This window comes from Lottia gigantea (genome assembly GCF_000327385.1).
Source record: "Lottia gigantea unplaced genomic scaffold LOTGIsca_70, whole genome shotgun sequence".
Taxonomy (NCBI): Eukaryota; Metazoa; Mollusca; class Gastropoda; family Lottiidae; genus Lottia; species Lottia gigantea.
The window spans coordinates 1,241,434-1,253,085 of record NW_008710371.1 but is presented as its reverse complement, the minus strand read 5'-3'; positions in this window follow the sequence as shown (position 1 = coordinate 1,253,085).

The window sequence follows — 11,652 nt, the reverse complement described above, 5'->3', positions numbered from 1 at the left end:
TAGAAACCTCTTCACAGATGTCGGTTTTTGCAATTCCACGTAAACTAATCGCGAAAGGCCGATGCTGTCAAAGCAGCCGAGAAAAACCGCTTAACAATCCCTTTAACATTTGACATAAACCAGGCTAGCTGGAAGGTACAGACACATTGATAAATTCTGATTTATTTTCCATAAAAAAGACTAAAATATCAAATCAATTTTCTCGACTTCGTTTCGTTTTTTATAAAAGTTGCCTTTTAAAATAAAAGTAAATGTTCCCAGAAAATGTCAACTTTATTTTCTGCTCTGGAAATTTAATTTCTTTTAAATTTTCCGAGGTGTCAGATTCAATGAAAGGTAGTGACGGGATAGGATGCCGTTCACGTTAGCCTTGCGTATCGTTGACATCAAAATCGATGATTGTCACACGAAAATAGCAAAGTTAACAAGCTGAAAAAAGAAACCGAGTTGATGAGTCAGCCAGAGAGTGATAGCATGTGTTCAGAAAAGGTAGGCCTTCAATGGTAGGTTATCAGAAAACCAACGTTTTGTTGCCTCACAAAAATGGCGAAGTTGATAAGCTTTAAAAGAGTTGATAAGCCAGCCAGAGAGTGATAGCATGTGTTCAGGGTGGGCATTCAATAGTAGTGTGGTGCGGGTACGCGAACGGTTTTTCGCAGACTGGAGTTTTGTCAAGAATATTACCGACCAGCTGCGGGCACACGAGGAGACCAAAATTCTCCAGTCGGTCGATAATCACATGATGATCATGCAACTGAAAGGAAAATAAATCTGATTGGATGATGACGCTCGTTGGAGTCTTGTCTCGTCAGGGTCAAACGAAGAAAACATTCACCGACGACAAGGATATCGGCGATAAATATCGAACTGGTTTAATGTTCAAAATCCAGTCGGCAACGCAATAATCTTGTCGTGGATGCACGGGCATACGTGAGACTTTACTCAAGATTCGCATCGGCGACAACAATGTGTGGACTAATCGAAAAAGGTGCAGAGGTGAAAAACCTTGGCGAAAAGTGACACCGGGTGTGCTGGAGGAGCCACATATAAATTCACCGTCGCAAGCACAAAAATACCCAAACTATTTTTGTTCATTCTAATCTTTTTACAATTGTTGACAATGGCACCTACTTTTTCTTATTTTCTTAAATAGTCGAAAATAGGCGAATAATGCCAGAAAAAGAGACACTTTGAAAGTAGTACCTGCACGCAACCTGTCTTTTCTATTTCTAAAATGGAAGAATTTCATTTAGTTGCAGCGCCTCTAGTCAACGGTGTAATGACTGCCATTAACTGTTGAAAAGGTAAAAATAGCCGCTTAATTAAGTCACCTAGCCCGAAACTCGTTGACAGCTGCTCTATAAAAAGTCAGAGATTGATATAAGACACCCTGTATCAAGATGGCTGCAACGTCATACGCTATGCTTTGATTGACAGGTTGGAACTATCTATGTACCTGATGTACCTTTCCGATTGAGTTCTTCAAGAAGAGAACGTTTGTAGATTGAAAATTGACAGTCTCTTGTAGATTGAGAATTGACAGTCTCTTGTAGATTGAGAATTGGCAGTATCCTGTAGATTGAAAATTGACAGTCTTTTGTAGATTGATAATTGACAGTCTCTTGTAGATTGAAAATTGACAGTCTCTTGTAGATTGAGAATTAACAGTCTGTCGTAGATTGAAAATTGACAGTCTCTTGTAGATTTAAATTTGCCAGTCTCTCGTAGATTGAAAATTGACAGTCTCTCGTAGATTGAAAATTGACAGTCCCTCGTAGATTGAAAATTGACAGTCTCTTATAGATTGAAATTTGCCAGTCTCTTGTAAATTGAAAATTTACAGTCTCTTGCAGATTGATAATTAACAGTCTCTTGTAGATTGAAAATTGACAGTCTCTTGTAGATTGCGATTTGATAGACTCTTATAGATTGAGAATTAACAGTCTCTTGTAGATTGAGAATTAACAGTCTCTTGTAGATTGCGATTTGATAGACTCTTATAGATTGAGAATTAACAGTCTCTTATAGATTGAGAATTAACAGTCTCTTGAAGATTGAGAATTAACAGTCGCTTGTAGCTTGAAAATTGACAGTCTCTTGTAGATTGCGAATTGACAGTCTATTGTAGATTGAGAATTAACAGTCTATTGTAGATTGAGAATTAACAGTCTCTTGTAGATTGAGAATTAACAGTCTCTTGAAGATTGAGAATTGACAGACTCTTGTAAATTGAAAATTGACAGTCTCCTGTAGATTGAAAATTGACAGTCTCTTGTAGATTGAAACTTGACAGTCTCTTGTAGATTGAAAATTGACAGTCTCTCTTAGGATCAGACAACATATCGAAAGAGATACGACTGAAAACTGATTAAAACGAAGAAATAATAAACGAGAAATATATAGTCTAAAGACTCGTTTCATCATGTCTCTATTTTATCCGCCTTGAATTACGACATTGATTTATTTTAAGCTTAATAAGGTAGATTCTTTTCCGCTCTACTACAGGCCAATTTCTTTTGGGCACTGATTATCTTCTGCGCGAGATTAATGGAGTTTCTATTGACGTCGTTAGGAAGTGGCTATTTGAACAGAGTAAGATTTAGTGGAAGTCTTTGAGGAAAGGCCGATCGAAAGTTTTTAAAAATTTGGAGTTTTACGTTCTACTTTAACCGCCTTACTGTATTAAGTGTTTTATGACGTCACTAATCGCATAATTAGTGTCGTAATCGTGTCGCTATTGTTTCGTTTCGTCATACGTAATAAAAACATTCCAACTTTTTATTACAGCCTGCATCAGAAAAACGTGCTTTTCAATTCGCGAATATCAAGTCTCAAATGACCTGGTGGAATGGAGGAGGCGGAGGATTCAAGACACCGTGAAAAATCATTCCGTTGCAGCTAAAACCTATTACTTGCACTAAGTGAAATAGCGATGCCGCTGAAATTACACTTAATCTCTGAAGGTAATGGAAGAGAATTTATTGGAAGGAGATAATTGAGTTCCAAGTTTCTTTGGAGGGAATACTGAAGTTGTAAACCTTGAAGGTCACGAATCGAACTAGAGCCACAAACACTTATGCACGTACGAACGCAAGAGCCACAAACACTAATGCACGGACGAACGAAGGAATGCACGGACGAACGAAAGAACCACAAAAGAAAGAGCCGCAGAAACAAGTACGAAAGAAAGAGCCACAAACACTAATGCACGGACGAACGAAGGAATGCACGGACGAACGAAAGAACCACAAAAGAAAGAGCCACAGAAACGAGTACGAACGAAGGAGCCACAAACACTAATGCACGGACGAGCGAAGGAATGCACGGACGAACAAAAGAACCAGCAATGTACACTCAATCGAAAGAGCCACAGAAACTAATGCACGTACGAAAGAAAGAACAACAAACACTAAAGCACTAACGAGCGAAGGAATGCACGGACGAACGACAAAATCCAAATATAAGTGCATGTACGACGGAAGAACAACAAACACCAATGGACGAACAAACAAACGAATGCACGCACGACCAAACAAACCACAAATACAAGTGCACGTACGATGAAAAAACCACAAACACCAATGGACGAACGAACAAAGAAATACACAAAGGAACAAACAAACGAATGCACGCACGAACGAAAGAACGAATGTACGCACGAACGAACGACTCGTCAGACATGACCTTTCACACTTTCAGGCAATAACCAAGTCACAGAATTAATAAGCGCGTGACATTTGACTTAATAAAAAATTGTCACTATATAATTGATGATAGTCTTTGTTTTTAGACAGTTCACGTTTGACACGATCTCAAATCCTATCGATTTTTTTCAAGGTTTTTTGGCTGCACGAAATTTGGACATTCATCTTCAACCGTTCTGAAATCACGTCCAAAAAGTACAATTTAAGACTCTGCAGTTTTTTGTTTGTAAATCGACCTTCTATGAGAATTAGTATATCAGCTTAGTATGTCAGCTTTTTGATTAACAAAATGGGACTTTTTGACCTTTCTTGATCGGTCACTCATTGGAATTCTGCTGGTAATTCTCTTCTAATTTAGCCCATTATGAATTAATTATGGACATGTGAGATATCAACTTAGAATCAAAATAGTACTGATAGTCTTGGATCCGAGGCTTAGCTGGAAGGGTCGCTCTGGTGACATTTAGAATTCGGCAATTCACAAAATAGAAGTGATCTACTGGCACCAACTGCCACGATTTCAAAATAGTCAACGTCGCCTAAAGGCTCGAATTTCTAGAGACGCAAAATTGCACAGATAATGGAAAGGTCAATTAACGCCAAATTGGTCTTCTTTCAAATGAAAGTAGCCTTCGAATGCCTTTAGGAATATGCCGAATTTTGTATGTATGGTCATTAAGTATTTCAAAATCCCGGCGATTCGGGGAACATTCGATATTATTCATAGAATATTTCTCGCAACCCCGTCGTTAGGGAGGGGCCCGTGGCGGCTGGGCCCCAGCAAGTGAGAATTAAGCCCCAGCAAAACCTTCTTCAGTTCATCAGAGATTGATTCATTTTCAATGTATTTGTACAAAATCAAAAAGATATAGATTTTGACACCTCAAAATTGTCACAAATGAGTTCTCTGGGTCTTTAATTCTTCAAATTTTCTGAGTACAAAATTTGAGCCCCAGTACCAATTTATTCCTGGCGACGGGGCTGATTTCTCGTTATAAGAAAAACAGTCCATAATATTAGCACTGCCTATTTTCGCGCCATATTTTACTTCCGGTTGGTCCATGGTGTAGTTTGTGGGTTTGGCGTGCATACCCACCCCGATGGTGACCATTAGATATATACGGGCATGGCGCCAAATTATAAGTGTGAAAACCGAAGAGACGTCGTTGTCTCATGGATCTTTTCCACATCCTACATTTTGGCGGGAAAGTGAGAGCGGTAAACGGAAATGACGTCTGATGGATGCGTTCGATGATTTAATCAAGCCCGTATCTCATTCGTTAATAAAGACGAAACTGGTAACAAATGTCGAATAAAGTTGTTAAACACATGTATTGATAGAAATTTCAATCATTCTTTCGTTTCTGTGTTGAAATGGGGACAGTTTTTTAATCACCCTAAGAAGATTGATGCTCAGCCGTCGTCGAAGAAAAGAGTTGCTTTGTCTAACGAAAATAGGCTTTAATGGGGCAGATTCGCCATTTTCGGGGGTTGATTTGAGTCTTGAATATATGTAAATAGTCTTCAGAAATACTAGAAATGTACGAAAATCACATAATTCCTTTTACTCACTATTTCTATAGATGTCTTTTCTATATATGGTGAAGTCTCAAGAAAAGGCGAGTCGTCATTTTAACTTTCAGACGCGGATAATTCTGGACACACATGGATATGAAGGCTCAAATTTCAATGGTGAGCTGTGAACACTATTACTGTTTGGCTTAGCTAAAAAATACCCATTTCTGAGACTAAAGTATGATTGGTGAAACAAACGGCGCATCTGTCCCTTTAATGATGTATGAATGTATACTTCATATATTTAGATGAAATCATGTGGAATACCCATTACACCTTGTCAGTAAGGAGGAGTTGAAAAGCAGAATAAATGCAGTTAAAGATGGCTTCCCTTTTTTTTAGTGTCAACTTAAGCAAACTATTTGATTAATTGGTGTTTCTAATGAATTATCATGTATTCTTAATCATATCATTATGTTCTTATTGCATATAATTAAGAGTTTGAACCAATCATAAATCTCCATGTATGTACAGTCTGGATAAACAAAAAAAAAGACTTTTTGACCTTTCTTGATCGGTCACTCATTGGAATTCTGTTGGTAATTCTCTTCTAATTTAGCTAATTATGAATTAATTATGGACATGTGAGACAAACTGGTATTTTTCCAAGTCATTAGAACACCTCTACTTTCTATTCATATAAGTATTAGCATTGTCGTTTTCATGAATGAAAATAAGGGAACCCATCTTTAAGTAAGGAATATCGGTCTGAATGCCTCTGATAACGATTCCATGTGTTATAAATATTCATTTTCAACATGTGATAAATATTTTGCCGGTTGTCAGATGTGTAAATGAAACATAGAAAAAAAAACTAAATAAGAAAAAAACCAAGTTTAAGCCGGCAGTCGATAATGAGTTGGACTTATAACTTTGTAATGAAACACTGCCTCATAACAATGATGTGAAACATATTGGTCCGTTGTCGAGCAGGCCAGCGGCGTTTCCAGAAATCATTGGATGAGTTTCGGGGGGCTGGGAAAGGAGGAGGGGGAGGGGGTGGCGCTTTGGGGACATATAAGGGGTACAGAATTATCAAAGGGGACACAAAATAGGAGGTGTTTGTGTGGGTGTTGAGACAAATCCGGGACTGCCTCATTGGCGGGGACTGGTGCATGCTCATCCATGACCGGATACCTGTATGATGATGTTCATCATCAATATCAGCTATATAGACCGAAAGTGATGCTTGAGACACCCAGTCGCAGAATGGCATCATTATTATAATCTTCATCATCACCATCATAACCAAATCAACTTCATCACTACCATTGCCATCATCATTATCATTATCATCATCATCATCATAAGTATGCCAAACGAATCCGCATAGCTGCCTCTCATCATCTTCCTCCTCCCTCCCTCCTCCTTATATCATCATCATTATCACCATCCTCCCTCCCATATCATCATTATCATCATCATTACCATTCTCATCATCATCACCATATCATCATACCTCCCTTCCTTATATCATCATCATTATCATCATCATCATCACCATTATCATCTTCACCATTATCATCATCAAACCCCTTCCTTATATCATTCTCATCATCACCATATCATCATATCTCCCTCCTTATATCATCATCATCATCAACATCAAATCTCCAATAGTTCTCGACAACGGGACTAAAATATTCCAAGAGATTAGCGTCGTCTCCATACATGAGAGAAACAAACATCGTCAATATTTCTAAAAGGATAACTACTGTGGTTTCTACTCGTCAACACAACATCACTGTGATTCTTATTCGTATTGAATTTTATGGTGTATCGGAGTGAAACTCGGCTGGATTTCGTGCGTATTTAAATTTCGTATCGCGACTTCGTATCTTATGTTGGAGCCAATATTCTTAAAGATATTTTGCTTCATGTGCAATGAAATTTTATAAATGACGTTCTGAAGTTTAACTTTGATTATTCATGTGTTTTGAAATTTTATAAATGACGTTCTGAAGTTTAACTTTGATTTTTCATGTGTTTTGAAATTTTATTCATGACGTTCTGAAGTTTAACTTTGATTTTTCATGTGTTTTGAAATTTTATTCATGACGTTCTGAAGTTTAACTTTGATTTTTCCTGTGTTTTGAAATTTTATTCATGACGTTCTGAAGTTTAACTTTGATTTTTCATGTGCAATGAAATTTTATATATGAAGTTCTGAATTTGGACTTGGATTTCGTACGTATTGAAATTTCGTGGAGCTTCTCACATTTGCATTGATGCCTACTACGATACCGGAGAGTGGAACTCTACTCCATGCATTGTCATTTAAACTTCTGTACGAATTTCATTTCATTTGGATGTTGAGTGAAGGAATTTAATTTCATTTGGATTTTGAGTTAAGAAATTTCATTTCATTTGGATTTTGAGTTAAGAAATTCCATTTCGTTTGAATCGCGAAATTTGTGGTGTTACCAACATCCGTAGTGGTCCAAAGTAGTTTTTATATAAATGTTTTGCGGTTGTTCTTTTTTGTGGTTCAACTAACTATATTAGTGCGTCTACACGTGATAATGAAATGAAATAAATGAAAATTTAATATACGTCGACGCCGTAATGACATAGTAATCATTGATTTTATTAAAGACTTAAGAAATGATCATTGCTTGTGACAATGTAAATTAATAACTGTCTGTTACATTTGTACGATTATGAAATGAAATAATAGTCAATATACATCAGTGATTATGAAATGAAGTGAAATATACATCAGTGATTATGAAATGAAGTGAAATATACATCAGTGATTATGAAATGAAATAAATGTCAACACTAGTCAGAGGGATAATGAAATGAAAGACAGTGACATTTGAATATGATTATGAAATGAAATAAATGTCAAAACACGTCAGTTGTTATGAAATGTGGAAATCTTTTCCCAAAGTATATTTAATAACAAGTGTCATTTGTGAGATTATGAAATGAAATAAATGTCAAAACACGTTAGAGGAATAATGAAATGAAAGACAGTGACATTTTTTTATGACTATGAAATGAAATAAATGTCAAAACACGTCAGAGGAATAATGAAATGAAAGACTGTGACATTTGTTTATGATTATGAAATGAAATAAATGTCACAACACGTCAGTTGGACGAAAATTGAATTGAACCCGTCATAACAGACTATGGTACGTGACCATCAGTACGATAATGAAATAAATGCCAGTTACGTAAGTGATAATGAAATGAAGGAAAGTGACATTTGTATTTGATAATGAAATGAAATAAATGTCAATAGATGTCAAAGTTGTTATAACAAACTATTTCATGTGTATATACATCAGTACGATAATGAAATAAATGCCAGTTACGTAAGTGATAATGAAATGAAAGACAGTGACATATCCATTTGATTATGAAATGAAATAAATGTCATTAGATGTCAAAGTTGTTATAACAAACTATTACAGATCGTATAAACACCGGTTTGAGAATTAAATAAATTTATAATTGATAATGAAATGAAAGACAGTCACATTTGTATTTGATTATGAAATTAAATAAATGTTAATACACGTCACAGAAGCACTGGTCGAGAAGCTTCATTGTTCTAGGTCTCAACTGGGTTCGATTGGAATCTAATGCAAAGCAGGACTGTGAAGATACTACTAGTACCGCGTGAAAAACACGGTTGATATATAAAAGCTTGTATTACGGTATTGAATGAAAAATGAAAATACTATAGGCTAAAGAACAGATTTTGCCAGCTAATGGAAGCGAAAATGGTTTAGTGTTTAATATAACACATAACACTATGTGAAAAGGATCACCTAGTATTTTAGTGTTTTTGATTCATTGGAAGTGAACTGGTTTAGTGTTGAGTTCAAAAACAAAAATCATACGACATAACACTACATTTAGTGTTTTTTGAATGATTGAAAGCGGTTTAGTTTTTCGTTAAAAACAGACCACAATACCACACTACATCATAAACCATTGAAGTGTTTTGGGTTTATTGGAAAACATTAAGTGGAAAATAGTGTTTAGGAAAGAATCTGGTTTAGTGCCTAGATTTTAAAGGAACACTACATTAACACTAAGGTTGAAATAGTTTTGAAAATGAATATGGTTTAGTGTTTATTTTCATAGAGCTAACAATAACACTACATTAACACTAAGGTTTAGCACTAGTGAATAAAAAAAGGGATCACTTACCATTCTAGTGTTTTTGGTTCATTGGAAACGAAGCTGGTTTAGTGTTCTCGGGAATAACTATACCACTTAATCAACACTAAGGTTCACATTGGAAAGAGTTCTGAAATAAAATAAACAAAAACACTATATTGCGGTGCTTGGAATTCAAAATGGGTTCGTGTTTTTTGTCAAAAAGTAGTGGACAGAAAAATTTAGGCTTACGTCATTAAGTGAAAAATTCCGGTATAGTGTTTTATTGGAAGCGAAATTCCACAGGAACATTTTCAAAGAACTCTTGAATTAAGGTAAGAATGAATTTCTATTTTCTAAATTTACATTTGGTTTCATTTAAAAAGTTTTACTGTTAGGGTCATGGACGTTATTTGCTTGACGTCGTGGGTTTTAATTTTGGTCGACATGTGAAAATTTGATGACCTTGAATAATTCATCCCTGCTAATTCCTTCAGCCGACCTAGATATAAATGGCGTAGCAAGGGTTTCTGTAGCATAGTTGATTAGACCTGGTAATCTTGACGTCATGTGCATGGTTACGCCGAATAATTAGTAGTCGTGGGTCCTAATTTCGGTCAGATGACAGTCTGAAGACTTTGAATAAGTCATCTTTCCTCATTATTCCGGTCGCTGTTAATAGACTATTGATGGGTTCTGCAGCACAGTCGGTTAGAATTTTGGAATCTTGACGTGAATGGCGTCGTGGGTTCTAATCTCGGTCGGCGAATGAAAGTTTGATGACCTTGGATAAGTCCTAATTGGCTGTCCAACGTTCCCATGTCGTTGAACTTATGACAGGTCGATCGCGAGGTGCAGGATTAGCTCTTCGAATCCACTTGTGGACAAGTCTTGCTTCTTCTGGTTACTTGATACCACTCTTCGGCTATTTAGTCTTCTTTCAAGACAACAGGCTGTCACTTTTTAACCGAGATTTCAAATTGGTCTACTTGAACAACAAGCCTTTAAGCGAGGGTCAAAAGTTCTAGTGGAAGCTTTTCAATCTCTTCGCTGCAGGCATTGGTCAAATTACCCGAAACAATGACGTCATTATCCCCCAGAAAGTACAGAAAAGGTACATAAAACTCCATTTCATTGCGCGTAATCGTTTGCCATTTTAAGATGCCTGGTATTAAACTGATGAATTCCAAACCTAGAGGGAAATTCCAGCGCACTCTTTAATCTTTAGCTTGCTTGACTCATCACCGGTGGCTTTTCTGGGTAACATTAGGCAAAGTGGCCAAGGTGGGACCAAAAAAATAATGAAGGTCGGGGAAGTCACTTTTCTGTGACGGGGATCGCATCAGCTAGCTATGTCTAGTCCAGGATTCAATCCTGACATAGGTTGAAATTGCCTTTAGATTTTTCAACCCGGGTTCCCCCTGTCAGTGATGCAAGTAAGAGGGGCTGACATGGAAAAAGCGTCTAGTTATTAGGGAAAATAATCCGATGCCCCCGTGTGCTACAGGCTGTGCACATTAAAGATCCCTCGACAATGGCAATCCAAAGAGCAGGCTGATGCTGATGCCCTAACAAAATTCTCTCATTGTACACTGCGCGGCGTTGCCCGTCTCCATTAGCTCCATCGGGGACAATAATGTACGTTAAACTCCATTTCTGGCGTCCCTCCTTGATTTAACAAAGGGCATACGAGATGTAATTATGTATCATTTGATATACTGAGCCGTTTTTACAATGCTCTGGAAAGGCCTTTTATTGATTTCTTCTTTGATAAATAAATTCAACAAAACGTTTTTGTAATAGGTTATAAAGAATAAAAACAAAGCTTTCGTAAATCAAATAAAAATTTGTTTTGATTTAAAAATCTTTTGATTCACTATATAGTTTGTTTTGAATTACGAGAGTTTTGTTTTTATAATAGGCTATAAAGAATAAAAACAAAACTTTCGTAATTCAAAACAAAAATGTTTGTTAATCAAAACAAATCAATAGTGAATCAAAACATTTTTTAAAATCAAAACAAATTTTTATTTTTCAATGTAAATCTAAACATTGTTTATATTTTCATCGTAAATAAAAACAAGCTTTCATTGAGAAACAAAACAAGCTTTATTGACAAACAAAACAAGCTTTATTGAGAAACAAAACAAGCTTTATGGTAAATCTAAATAAATTACTTTTTTATTTTTTTCTAATTGAGCACACTAACTTTTAAATATCCCTAGGATTCCAAACGTAAAAAAAAACCTGAAAACGT